Raw genomic sequence first — 17,388 nt, 5'->3', positions numbered from 1 at the left:
ATCTACACCGCTATCTCTATAAACATGGAAATAACTACAGTGCTCTGTGTATAAACACGGAAATATCTAGCCCGCCATCTTTATAAACATGGCAATATCTACACCGCCATCTCTATATACATGGCAATATCTAAACCGCCATCTCTATGAACATTTAAATATGTACACCGCCATCTCTATAAAGATTTAAATATGTACACCGCCATCAGTATGAACTTAGAAATATCTACACAGCTATGTGTAAAAACGTGGAAATATCTACTCCGCTATCTCTATATACATGGCAATATCTACACCACTATCTGTATAAACATGGAAATATCTACACTGATATCCCTATAAAGATGGAAATACCTACACCGCTATGTGTATAAAGATGGAAATATCTACACTGCTATCTCTATAAACATGGAAATATCTACACCGATATCCCTATAAACATGGAAATATCTACACCGCTATGTGTATAAAGATGGAAATATCTACACCGCTGTCTGTGTAAACATGGAAATATCTACACCGCTATCTGTATGAACATGGAAATATCTACACCGCTATCTGTATAAACATGGAAATATCTACACCGCTATCTGTATAAAGATGTAAATATCTACACCGCTATCTTCATAAACATGGAAATATCTACACCACCATCTGTATGAACATGGAAATATCTACACAGCCATCTTTATGAACATGGAAATATCTACACTGCCATCTGTATGAACATGCAAATATCTTCACTGCCACCTGTATGAAGATGGAAATATCAACAACGCCATCTGTATGAACATGGAAATATCTACACTGATATCTGTATGAACTTGGAAATATCTACACCGCTATCTCTATAAACATGGACATATCTACAGCGTTATCTGAATAAGCATGGAAATAACTACACCGCTATCTCTATAAATATGAATATATCTACACCGTTATCTGTATAAACATTGAAATATCTACACTGCTATCCGTGAAACTGGGAAATATCCACACCGCTATCTCTATAAACACGGAAATATCTACACTGCTATCTGTATAAACATGGAAATATCTACACTGCTATCTGTATAACGAAGTAAATATCTACACCGCTATCTTCATAAACATGGGAATATCTACACCGCCATCTTAATAAACATGGAAATATCTACACTGCAATCTGTATGAACATGGAAATATCTACACTTCCATCTCTATAAACATGGAAATATCTACACCGTTCTCTGTGTAACCATCGAAATATCTACACTGCTATCTGTCTAAACGTGGAAATATCTACACCGCTATCTGTGTAAACATGGAAATATCTACACAGCTATCTCTAAAAACATGGAAATATCTACACCGTTATCTGTTTAAATATGGAAATATCTACACCGCAATGTCTATGAACATGGAAATATCTACACAGCCATCTGTATGAACATGGAAATGTCTAAACCGCCAGCTGTATAAACATGGAAATATCTACAACGCTATCTGCATAAAAGTGGAAATATCTCCACCGCTATCTGCATAAACTTGGAAATATCTACACCACTATCTGTGTAAACATTTAAATGGCTACACCACCAATTATAGGAACATGGAAATATCTACACAGCTATCTCTATAAGCATGGAAATATCTACAAAGCTATCTGTATAAAGATGGAAATATCTACACAGCCATCTGTAGGAACATGTAAATATCTACACCGTTATCTGTATACACATGGAAATATCTACACCGCTATCTGTATAAAGATGGAAATATCTACTCCGCTATCTGTGTAAACATGGAAATATCTACACTGCTATCTGTGTAAACATGGAAATATGTACACCGCTATCTCCATAAACATGGAAATACGTACACCGCCATCTGTATGAACATGGAAATATCTACACCGTCATCTGTATGAACATGGAAATATCTACACCGACATCTGTAGGAACATGGAAATATCTACACCGCTATCTACACCGCCCTCTGTATGAACATGGAAATATCTACACCACACTCTGTATGAACATGGAAATATCTACACCGCCATCTGCATGAACATGGAAATACCTACACTGCCATCTCTATAAAGATGGAATTATCTACACCGCCGTCTGTATAAACATGGAAATATCTACACCGCCATCTCTATAAACATGGAAATATCTACTCCACCATCTGTATGAAAATGGAAATATCTACACAGCCATCTGTATAAAGATGGAAATATCTACTCAACTATCTGTATGAACATGGAAATATCTACAACGCTATCTGTATAAACATGGAAATATCTACACCGCTATCTGTATAACGATGTAAATATCTACACCGCTATCTTCATAAACATGGAAATACCTACACCGCCATCTTAATAAACATGGAAATATCTACACTGCAATCTGCATGAACATGGAAATATCTACACTGCCATCTCTATAAACATGGAAATATCTACACCGTTCTCTGTATAACCATCGAAATATCTACACTGCTATCTGTCTATACATGGAAATATCTACACCGCTATCTGTGTAAACATGGAAATATCTACACAGCTATCTCTAAAAACATGGAAATATCTACACCGCTATCTGTTTAAATATGGAAATATCTACACCGCAATTTCTATGAACATGGAAATATCTACACAGCCATCTGTATGAACATGGAAATGTCTAAACCGCCAGCTGTATAAACATGGAAATATCTACACGGCTATCTGCATAAAAGTGGAAATATCTCCACCGCTATCTGCATAAACTTGGAAATATCTACACCACTATCTGTGTAAACATTGAAATAGCTACACCACCAACTATAGGAACATGGAAATATCTACACAGCTATCTCTATAAACATGGAAATATCTACACCGCTATCTGTATAAAGATGGAGACATCTACACAGCCCTCTGCAGGAACATGTAAATATCTACACCGTTATCCGTATACACATGGAAATATCTACACCGCTATCTGTATAAAGATGGAAATATCTACTCCGCTATCTGTGTAAATATGGAAATATCTACACTGCTATCTGTGTAAACATGGAAATATGTACACCGCTATCTCTATAAACATGGAAATACGTACACCGCCATCTGAATGAACATGGAAATATCTACACCGTCATCTGTATGAACATGGGAATATTTACACCGACATCTGTAGGAACATGGAAATATCTACACCGCTATCTACACCGCCCTATGTAGGAACATGGAAATATCTACACCGCCATCTGTATGAACATGGAAATACCTACACTGCCATCTCTATAAAGATGGAATTATCTACACCGCCGTCTGTATAAACATGGAAATATCTACACCGCCATCTCTATAAACATGGAAATATCTACTCCGCCATCTGTATGAAAATGGAAATATCTACACAGCCATCTGTATAAAGATGTAAATATCTACTCAACTATCTGTATGAACATGGAAATATCTACACCGCTATCTGAATAAACTTGGAAATATCTACACCGCAATCTCTTTAAACATGGAAATAACTACAGCGCAATGTGTAAACATGGAAATATCTAGAACGCCATCTTTATAAACATGGAAATATCTAAACCGCCATATGTATGAACATGGAAATATCTACACTGCCACCTCTATAAACATGCAAATAACCACACTGCTATCTGTTTGAACATGGAAATATCTACACCGCTATCAGTATAAACATGGAAATATCTACACCGCTATCTCTATAAACTTGGCAATATCTTCACCGCTATCTCTATAAACATGGAAATATCTTCACCGCTATCTGTATAAACATGGAAATATCTACACCGCTATCTGTATAAACATGGAAATATCTACACTGCTATCTCTAAACATGGAAATATATACAGCGCTATCCGTATGAACATGGAAATATCTACACCGCTATCTGTATAAACAAGGAAATAACTACACCGCCATCTCTATAAACAGGGATATAGCTACAGGGCCATCTGTATAAACATGGAAATAACTACACCGCTATCTGTATATACATGGAAATATATACACCGCTATCTCTATAAACATGGAAATATCTACACCGTTATCTATATAAACATGGAAATAACTACACCTCTATCTCTATAAACATGGAAATAACTACACTGCTATCTGCATAAACATGGAAATATCTAAACCGCTACCTGTAAAACAGGGAAATATCTACACCGCTATCTCTATAAACATTGAAACATCTACACTGCTATCTTTAAAAACATTGAAATACCTACACTGCTATTTGTATAAACATGGAAATATCTACAACGCTATCTCTATAAACATGGAAATAACTACACCGCTATCTCTATAAACGTGGAAATATCTACACCACCATCTGTATGAACATGGAATTATCTACAACGACATCTGTATGAACATTGAAATATCTTCACCGCTATCTGTATAAACAAGGAAATATCTACACCGCTATCTGTATATACATGGAAATATCAACACCGCTATCTCTATCAACATGGAAATATCTACACCGCTATCTCTATAAACATGGAAATACCTACACCGCCATCTGGATCGACATGAAAATATCTACACCGCCATCTGTATAAACATGGAAATATCTACACTGCTATCTGTATTAAGATGGAAATAACTACACCGCCATCGATATAAACATGGAAATATCTAAACCGCCATCTGTATAAACATGGTAATATCTACACCGCTATCTGTATGAACATGGAAATATCTATACCGCCATCTCTAAAAACGTGGAAATATCTACACCGCTATCTGTATGAACTTGGAAATATCTACACTGCTATCTGTATAAAATTGAAATTATCTACACCCCTATCTCTATAAACATGGAAATATCTACACTGTTATCTGTATAAACATGGAAATATCTACACCGCTATCTGTATAAACATGGAAATATCTTCACCGCTATCTGTATAAACATGGAAATATCTATAACGCTGTCTCTATAAACTAGGAAATAACTACACCACTATCTCTATAAACATGGAAACATCTAGACCGCCATCTGTATAAACATGGAAATACCTACACCACCATCTGTATAAACATTTAAATATCTATACCGCTATCTGCATAAACATGGAAATATCTACACCGCCATCTCTATGAACATGGAAATACCTACACCGCCATCTGTACGAACATGGAAATATCTACACCGCCACCTGTATGAACATGTAAATACCTACACCGCCATCTGTATGAACATGGAAATATCTGCACCTCTAACTGTATGAACATGGAAATATCTAAACCGCTATCTGGATGAACATGGAAATATCTACACAGCTATCTGCATATACATGGAAATATCTACACAGATTTCTCTATAAATATGGTAATAACTACAGCGCTATCTCAATAAACTTCGAAATATCTACACCGCCATCTGTATGAACATGGAAATATCTACACCGCCATCTGTACGAACAAGGACATATCTACACCGCCATCTGTATTAAGATGGAAATATCTACAGCGCTACCTGTATAAACATGGAAATATCCGCACCGCTATCTGTATAAACATGGAAATATCTACACCGCTATCTGCATAAATTTGGAAATATCCACACCGCTATCTGTCTAATCATGGAAATGTCTACACCGCTATCTCTGTAAACATGGAAATATCTACACCGCCATCTGTGTAAACATGAAAATATCTACACCGCCATCTCTATAAACATGGAAATATCAACACCGCCATCTGTATGAACATGGAAATATCTATACCGCCATCTCTATACACGTGGAAATATCTACACCGCTATCTGTATGAACTTGGAAATATCTATACTGCTATCTGTATAAAATTGAAATTATCTACACCCCTATCTCTATAAACTTGGAAATATCTACACTCTTATATGTATAAACATGGAAATATCTACACCGCTATCTGTATAAACATGGAAATATCTTCACCGCTACATGTATAAACATGGAAATATCTATAACGCTGTCTCTATAAACTTGGAAATAACTACACCACTATCTCTATAAACATGGAAACATCAAGACCGCCATCTGTATAAACATGGAAATATCTACACCACCATCTGTATAAACATGGAAATATCTATACCGCTATCTGCATAAACATGGAAATATCTACACCGCCATCTCTATGAACATGGAAATATCTACACCGCCATCTGTACGAACATGGAAATATCTACACCGCCATCTGTATGAACATGTAAATACCTACACCGGCATCTGTATGAACATGGAAATATCTACACCTCCAACGGTATGAACATGGAAATATCTACACCGCTACCTGTATGAATATGGAAATATCTACACCGTTATCTGTATGAACATGGAAATATCTACACCGCTATCTGTATGAAATTGGAAATATCTACACCGCTCTCTGTACGAACATGGAAATATCTACACCGCTATCGATATGAACATGCAAATATCTACACAGCTATCTGTATATCAATGGAAATATCTACACTGCTGTCTCTATAAAGATAGAAATAACTACACTGATATCTGTATAAACATGGAAATATCTACACCGCCACCTGTATGAACATGGAAATGTCTACACTGCCATCCGTACGAACATGGAAATATCTACACCGCCATCTCTATGAACATGGAAATATCTACACCGCCATTTGTATGAACATGGAAATATCTACACCGCCATCAGTATGAACATGGAAATATCTACACTGCCATCTCTATAAACGTGGAAATATCTACATCGCTATCTGTATGAACTTGGAAATATCTACACTGCTCTCGGTATAAAATTGAAATTATCTACACCACTATCTCTATAAACATGGAAATATCTACACTGCTATCTGTATAAACATGGAAATATCTACACTGCTATCTGTATAAACATAGAAATATCTTCACCGCTATCTGTATAAACATGGAAATATCTAGACCGCCATCTCTATGAACATTGAATTCTCTACACCACCATCTGTATAAACATGGAAATATCTATACCGCTATCTGCATAAACATGGAAATATCTACACCGCCATCTCTATGAACATGGAAATATCTACACCGACATCCGTACGAACATGGAAATATCTACACCGCCATCTGTATGAACATGGAAATATCTACAACGCTAACTGTATGGACATGGAAATATCTACACTCCTATTGGTATTAACATGGAATTATCTACACTGCCATCCGAACGAACATGGAAATATCTACACCGCCATCACTATGAACATGTAAATATCTACACCGCCATCTGTATGAACATGGAAATATCTACACCGCTAACTGTATGAACATGGAAATATCTGCACCGCCATCTGTATGAACATGGAAATATCTACACCGCTATCTGTATGAACATGGAAATATCTACACCGCTATCTGTATGAACATGGAAATATCTACACCGCTATCTGTATTAACTTGGAAATATCTACACCGCTATCTGTATGAACATGCAAATATCTACACAGCTATCTGTATATCAATGGAAATATGTACGCTGCTATCTCTATAAACATGGAAATTACTACACTGCAATCTGCATAAACATGGAAATGTCTCCACCGCCATCTCTATGAACATGGAAACATCTACACCGCCATTTGTATGAACATGGAAATAACAACACCGCCATCTGTATGAACATGGAAATATCTACACCGCCATCTCTATAAACGTGGAAATATCTACATCGCTATCTGTATGAACTTGGAAATATCTACACTGATCTCGGTATAAAATTGAAATTATCTACACCACTATCTCTATAAACATGGAAATATCTACACTGCTATCTGTATAAACATGGAAATATCTACACCGCTATCTGTATAAACATGGAAATATCTTCACCGCTATCTGTATAAACATGGAAATATCTAGACCGCCATCTCTATAAACATTGAAATATCTACACCACCATCTGTATAAACATGGAAATATCTATACTGCTATCTGCATAAACATAGAAATATCTACACCGCCATCTCTATGAACATGGAAATACCTACACCGCTATCTGTACGAACATGGAAATATCTACACCGCCATCTGTATGAACATGTAAATATCTACACCGCCATCGGTATGAACATGGAAATATCTACAACGCTAACTGTATGGACATGGAAATATCTACACCGCTATTGGTATGAACATGGAAATATCTACACCACTATCTGCATGAACATGGAAATATCTACACCGCTATCTGTATGAACATGGAAATATCTACACAGCTATCTGTATATAATTGAAATTATCTACACCACTATCTCTATAAACATGGAAATAACTACACTGCTATCTGTATAAACATGGAAATATCTACACCGCCATCTCTATGAACATGGTAATATCTACACCACCATTTGTATGAACATGGAAATATCTACACTGCCATCTCTATGAACATGGAAATATCTACACCGCCATTTGTATGACCATGGAAATAACTACACCGCCATCTGTATGAAGATGGAAATATCTTCACCGCCCTCTGTATGAACATGGATATATCTACACCGGCATCTGGATGAACATGGAAATATCTACACAGCTATCTGCATATACATGGAAATATCTACACAGATTTCTCTATAAATATGGTAATAACTACAGCGATATCTCAATAAACTTCGAAATATCTACACCGCCATCTGTATGAACATGGAAATATCTACACCGCCATCTGTACGAACAAGGACATATCTACACCGCCATCTGTATTAAGATGGAAATATCTAAACCGCTACCTGTATAAACATGGAAATATCCGCACCGCTATCTGTATAAACATGGAAATATCTACACCGCTATCTGCATAAATTTGGAAATATCCACACCGCTATCTGTGTAAACATGGAAATGTCTACACCGCTATCTGTGTAAACATGGAAATATCTACACCGCCATCTGTGTAAACATGAAAATATCTACACCGCCATCTCTATAAACATGGAAATATCTACACCGCCATCTGTATGAACATGGAAATATCTACACCGCCATCTCTATAAACGTGGAAATATCTACACCGCTATCTGTATGAACTTGGAAATATCTACACTGCAATCTGTATAAAATTGAAATTATCTACACCCCTATCTCTATAAACATGGAAATATCTACACTGTTATCTGTATAAACATGGAAATATCTACACCGCTATCTGTATAAACATGGAAATATCTTCCCCGCTGCCTGTATAAACATGGAAATATCTACAACGCTGTCTCTATAAACTTGGAAATAACTACACCACTATCTCTATAAACATGGAAATATCTATACCGCAATCTCTATAAACATGGAAATACCTACACCACCATCTGTATAAACATGGAAATATCTATACCGCTATGTGCATAAACATGGAAATATCTACAGCGCCATCTCTATGAACATGGAAATATCTACACTGCCATCTGTACGAAGATGGAAATATATACACCGCCATCTGTATGAACATGTAAATACCTACACCGCCATCTGTATGAACATGGAAATATCTACACCGCTAACTGTATGAACATGGAAATATCTTCACCGCTATCTGTATGAACATGGAAATATCTACACCGTTATCTGTATGAACATGGAAATATCTACACCGCTATCTGTATGAACATGGAAATATCTACACCGCTATCTGTATGAACATGGAAATATCTACACCGCTATCTGAATCAACATGCAAATATCTACACAGCTATCTGTATATCAATGGAAATATCGACACTGCTATCTCTATAAACATGGAAATAACTACACTGCTATCTGTATAAACATGGAAATATCTACACCGCCACCTGTATGATCATGGAAATGACGACACTGCCATCCGTACAAACATGGAAATATCAACACCGCCATCTGTATGAACATGTAAATATCTACACCGCAATCTGTGTGAACATGGAAATATCTACACCGCTAACTGTATGAACATGGAAATATCTACACCGATATCTGTATGAAAATGGAAATATCTACACCGCTATCTGTATGAACATGGAAATATCTACACTGCTAGCTGTATGAACTTGGAAATATCTACACTGCTCTCTGTATAAAATTGAAATTATCGACACCACTATCTCTATAAACATGTAAATAACTACACCGCTATCTGTGTAAACATGGAAATATCTACACCGCCATCTGTGTAAACATGAAAATACCTACACCGCCATCCCCATTAACATGGAAATATCTACACCGCCATCTGTATGAACATGGAAATATCTACACCGCCATCTCTATAAACGTGGAAATATCTACACCGCTATCTGTATGAACTTGGAAATATCTACACTGCTCTCTGTATAAAACTGAAATTATCTACACCACTATCTCTATAAACATGGAAATATCTACACTGCTATCTGTATAAACATGGAAATATCTACACCGCTATCTGTATAAACATGGAAATATCTCCACCGCTATCTGTATAAACATGGAAATATCTACAACGCTGTCTCTATAAACTTGGAAATAACGACACCACTATCTCTGTAAACATGGAAATATCTAGAACGCCATCTCTATAAACATGGAAATATCTACACCACAATCTGTATAAACATGGAAATATCTAAGCCGCTATCTTCATAAACTTGGAAATATCTACACCGCCTTCTCTATGAACATGGAAATATCTACACAGCAATCTGTAAGAACATGGAAATATCTATACCGCCATCTGTATGAACATGGAAATATCTACACCACCGTCTGTATGAACATGGAAATATCTGCACCGCTAACTGTATGAACATGGAAATATCTACACCGCTATCTGTATGAACATGGAAATACCTACACCGTTATCTGTATGAACATGGAAATCTCTAAACTGCTATCTGTATGAACATGGAAATATCTACACCGTTATCTGTACGAACATGGAAATATCTACACCGCTATCTGTACGAACATGTAAATATCTACACAGCTATCTGTATATCAATGTAAATATCTACACTGCTATCTCCATAAACATGGAAATAACTACAATGCTATCTGTATAAACATGGAAATATCTACACCGCCACCTGTATGAACATGGAAATATCTACACTGCAATCCGTACGAACATGGAAATATCTACACCGCCATCTGTATGAACATGTAAATATCTAAACCACCATCTGTATGAACATGGAAATATCTACACCGCTAAGTGTATGAACAAGGAAATATCTACACCGCTATTGGTATGAACATGGAAATATCTACACCGCTATCTGTATGAACATAGAAATATCTACACCTCTATCTGTATGAACATGGACATATCTACACCGCCATCTGTATTAAGATGGAAATATCTACACCGCTATCTGTATAAACATGGAAATATCTGCCCAACTATCTGTATAAACATGGAAATATCCGCACCGCTATCTGTATAAACATGGAAATATGTACACCGCTATCTGCATAAACATGGAAGTATCCACACCGCTAAATGTGTAAAGATGGAAATGACTACACCGCTATCTGTGTAAACATGGAAATATCTACACCGCCATCTGTGTAAACATGGGAATATCTACACCGCCATCTCTGTAAACATGGAAATATCTACACCGCCATCTGTATGAACTTGGAAATATATACACCGCCATCTCTATAAACGAGGAAATATCTACACCGCTATCTGTATGAACTTGGAAATATCAACACTGCTATCTGTATAAAATTGAAATTATCTACACCACTATCTCTATAAACATGGAAATATCTACACTGATATCTGTATAAACATGAAAATATCTACACCGCTATCTGTATAAACATGGAAATAACTTCACCGCTATCTGTATAAACATGGAAATATCTACAATGCTGTCTCTATAAACTTGGAAATAACTACACCACTATCTCTATAAACATGGAAATATCTACACCGCTAACTGTATGAACATGGAAATATCTACACCGCTATCTGTATGAACATGGAAATATCTGCACCGCTATCTGTATGAACATGGAAATATCTACACCGCTATCTGTATGAACATGGAAATATCTACACCGCTATCTGTATGAACATGGAAATATCTACACCGCTATCTGTATAAACATGCAAATATCAACACAGCTATCTGTATATCAATGGAAATATCTACACTGCTATCTCTATAAACATGGAAATAACTACACTGCTATCTGTATAAACTTGGAAATATCTACACCGCCATCTCTTTGAACATGGAAATATCTACACCGCCATTTGTATGAACTTGGAAAAATCTACACCGCCATCTCTATGAACATGGAAATATCTACACCGCCATTTGTATGAACATGGAAATATCTACACCTCCATCTGTATGAACATGGAAATATCTTCACCGCCATCTGTATGAACATGGATATATCTACACAGGCATCTGGATGAACATGGAAATATCTACAAGGCTATCTGCATGAACATGGAAATATCTACACAGCTATCTGAATATACATGGAAATGTCTACACAGATTTCTCTATAAATATGGAAATAACTACAGCGCTATCTCTATAAACTTCGAAATATCTACACCTCCGTCTGCATGAACATGGAAATATCTACACCGCCATCTGTACAAACATGGACATATCTACACCGCCATCTGTATTAAGATGGAAATATCTACACCGCTATCTGTATAAACATGGAAATATCTACCCAACTATCTGTATAAACATGGAAATATCCACACCGCTATCTGTATAAACATGGAAATATCTACACCGCTATCTGCATAAACATGGAAATATCCACACCGCTATCTGTGAAAACATGGAAATGTCTACACCGCTATCTGTGTAAACATGGAAATATCTACATCACCATCTGTGTAAACATGAAAATATCTACACAGCCATCTCTATAAATATGGAAATATCTACACCGCCATCAGTATGAACATGTAAATATCTACACGGCCACATCTATAAACGTGGAAATATTCACACCGCTATCTGTATGAACTTGGAAATATCTACAGTGCTCTCGGTATAAAATTGAAATTATCTACACCACTATCTCTATAAACATGGAAATATCTACTCTGCTATCTGTATAAACATGGAAATATCTACACCGCTATCTGTATTAACATGGAAATATCTTCACCGCTATCTGTATAAACATGGAAATATCTACAGCGCTGTCTCTAAAAACTTGGAAATAACTACACCACTATCTCTGTAAACATGGAAATATCTAGACCACCATCTCTATAAACATGGAAATATCTACACCACCATCTGTATAAACATGGAAATATCTATACCGCTATCTGCATAAACATGGAAATATCTACACCGCCATCTCTATGAAAATGGAAATATCTACACCGCCATCTGTACGAACATGGAAATATCTACACCGCCATCTGTATGAACATGGAAATATCTACACCGCTAACTGTATAAACATGGAAATATCTACACCGCTATCTGTATGAACATGGAAATATCTACACCGCTATCTTTGTGAACATGGAAATATCTACACCGCTATCTGTACGAACATGGAAATATGTACACCGCTATCTGTATGAACATGCAAATATCTACACCGCTATCTGTATGAACATGCAAATATCTACACAGCTATCAGTATATCAATGGAAATATCTACACTGCTATCTCTATAAACATGGAAATAACTACACTGCTATCTGTATAAACAGGGAAATATCTACACCGCCACCTGTATGAACATGGAAATATCTACACTGCCATCGGTACGAACATGGAAATATCTACACAGCCATCTGTATGAACATGGAAATATCTACACCGCTATCTGTATGAACATGGAAATATCTACACCGCTATCTGTATGAACATGGAAATATCTACACCGCTATCTGTATGAACATGGAAATATCTACACCGCTATCTGTATGAACATGGAAATATCTAGACCGCTATCAGTATGAACATTCAAATATCTACACAGCTATCTGTATATCAATCAAAATATCTGTACTGCTATCCCTATAAACATGGAAATAACTACACTGCTATCTGTATAAATATGGAAATATCTACACCGCCATCTCTATGAACTTGGAAATATCTACACCGCCATTTGTATGAAGATGGAAATATCTACACTGCCATCTGTATGAACATGGAAATATCTTCACCGCCATCTGTATGAGCATGGATATATCTACACAGCTATCGGCATATACATGGAAATATCAACACAGTTTTCTCTATAAATATGGAAATAACTACAGCGCTATCTCTATAATCTTCGAAATATCTACACCGCCATCTGTATGAACATGGAAACATCTACACCGCCATCTGTACGAACATGGACATATCTACACCGCCATCTGTATTAAGATGGAAATATCTACACCGCTATCTGTATAAACATGGAAATATCTACACCGCTATCTGCATAAACATGGATATATGCACACTGCTGTCTGTGTAAACATGGAAATGTCTACACCGCTATCTCTGTAAACAGGGAAATATCTACACCACCATCTGTGTTAACATGGAAATATCTACACCGCCATCTCTGTAAACATGGAAATATCTACACCAACATCTGTATGAACATGGAAATACCTACACCGCCATCTCTATAAACGTGGAAATATCTACACCGCTATCTGTATGAACTTGGAAATATCTACACTGCTATCTGTATAAAATTGAAATTATCTACTCCACTATCTCTATAAACATGGAAATATCTACACTGTTATCTGTATAAACATGAAAATATCTACACCGCTATCTGTATAAACATGGAAATAACTTCACCGCTATCTGTATAAACATGGAAACATCTACAACGCTGTCTCTATAAACTTTGAAATAACTACACCACTATCTCTATAAACATGGAAATATCTAGACCGCCATCTCTATAAACATGGAAATATCTACACCACCATCTGTAATAACATGGAAATATCTATACCGCTGTCTGCATAAACATGGAAATAACTACACCGCCATCTCCATGAACATGGAAATATCTACACGGCCATGTGTACGAACATGGAAATATCTACACCGTCATCTGTAAGAACATGGAAATATCTACACCGCTAACTGTATGACCATGGAAATATCTACACCACTATCTGTATGAACATGGAAATATCTACACCGCTATCTTTGGGAACATGGAAATATCTACACCGCTATCTGTACGAACATGGAAATATGTACACCGCTATCTGTATGAACATGCAAATATCTACACCGCTATCTGTATGAACATGCAAATATCTACACAGCTATCAGTATATCAATGGAAATATCTACACTGCTATCTCTATAAACATGGAAATAACTACACTGCTATCTGTATAAACAGGGAAATATCTACACCGCCACCTGTATGAACATGGAAATATCTACACTGCCATCGGTACGAACATGGAAATATCTACACAGCCATCTGTATGAACATGGAAATATCTACACCGCTATCTGTATGAACATGGAAATATCTACACCGCTATCTGTATGAACATGGAAATATCTACACCACTATCTGTATGAACATGGAAATATCTACACCGCTATCTGTATGAACATGGAAATATCTAGACCGCTATCAGTATGAACATTCAAATATCTACACAGCTATCTGTATATCAATCAAAATATCTGTACTGCTATCCCTATAAACATGGAAATAACTACACTGCTATCTGTATAAATATGGAAATATCTACACCGCCATCTCTATGAACATGGAAATATCTACACCGCCATTTGTATGAAGATGGAAATATCTACACTGCCATCTGTATGAACGTGGAAATATCTTCACCGCCATCTGTATGAGCATGGATATATCTACACAGCTATCGGCATATACATGGAAATATCAACACAGTTTTCTCTATAAATATGGAAATAACTACAGCGCTATCTCTATAATCTTCGAAATATCTACACCGCCATCTGTATGAACATGGAAACATCTACACCGCCATCTGTACGAACATGGACATATCTACACCGCCATCTGTATTAAGATGGAAATATCTACACCGCTATCTGTATAAACATGGAAATATCTACACCGCTATCTGCATAAACATGGATATATGCACACTGCTGTCTGTGTAAACATGGAAATGTCTACACCGCTATCTCTGTAAACAGGGAAATATCTACACCACCATCTGTGTTAACATGGAAATATCTACACCGCCATCTCTGTAAACATGGAAATATCTACACCAACATCTGTATGAACATGGAAATACCTACACCGCCATCTCTATAAACGTGGAAATATCTACACCGCTATCTGTATGAACTTGGAAATATCTACACTGCTATCTGTATAAAATTGAAATTATCTACTCCACTATCTCTATAAACATTGAAATATCTACACTGTTATCTGTATAAACATGAAAATATCTACACCGCTATCTGTATAAACATGGAAATAACTTCACCGCTATCTGTATAAACATGGAAACATCTACAACGCTGTCTCTATAAACTTTGAAATAACTACACCACTATCTCTATAAACATGGAAATATCTAGACCGCCATCTCTATAAACATGGAAATATCTACACCACCATCTGTAATAACATGGAAATATCTATACCGCTGTCTGCATAAACATGGAAATAACTACGCCGCCATCTCCATGAACATGGAAATATCTACACGGCCATGTGTACGAACATGGAAATATCTACACCGTCATCTGTAAGAACATGGAAATATCTACACCGCTAACTGTATGACCATGGAAATATCTACACCACTATCTGTATGAACATGGAAATATCTACACCGCTATCTGTATGAACATGGAAATATTTACACCGCTATCTGTACGAAGATGGAAATATCTACACCGCTATCTGTAAGAAAATGCAAATATCTACACAGCTATGTGTATATCAATGGAAATATCTACACTGCTATCTCTATAAACATGGAAATAACTACACTGCTATCTGTATAAACATGGAAATATCTACACCGCCATCTCTGTGAACATGGAAATATCTACACGGCCATTTGTATGAACATGGAAATATGTACACCGCCATCTCTATGAACATGGAAATATCTACACCGCCATTTGTATGAACATGGAAATATCTACACCGCCATCAGTATGAACATGGAAATATCTACACCGCCATCTCTATAAATGTGGAAATATCTACATCGCTATCTGTGTGAACTTGGAAATATCTACACTGCTCTCAGTATAAAATTGGAATTATCCACACCACTATCTCTATAAACAAGGAAATATCTACACAGCTATCTGTATAAACATGGAAATATCTGCCCAGCTATCTGTATAAACATGGAAATATCTACACTGCTATATGCATAAACAT

Source organism: Gorilla gorilla, chromosome 23 (assembly GCF_029281585.2).
Source record: "Gorilla gorilla gorilla isolate KB3781 chromosome 23, NHGRI_mGorGor1-v2.1_pri, whole genome shotgun sequence".
Lineage (NCBI taxonomy): Eukaryota > Metazoa > Chordata > Mammalia > Primates > Hominidae > Gorilla > Gorilla gorilla.
The sequence above is the reverse complement of the archived record's forward strand: the minus strand, read 5'-3'. Positions refer to the sequence as shown.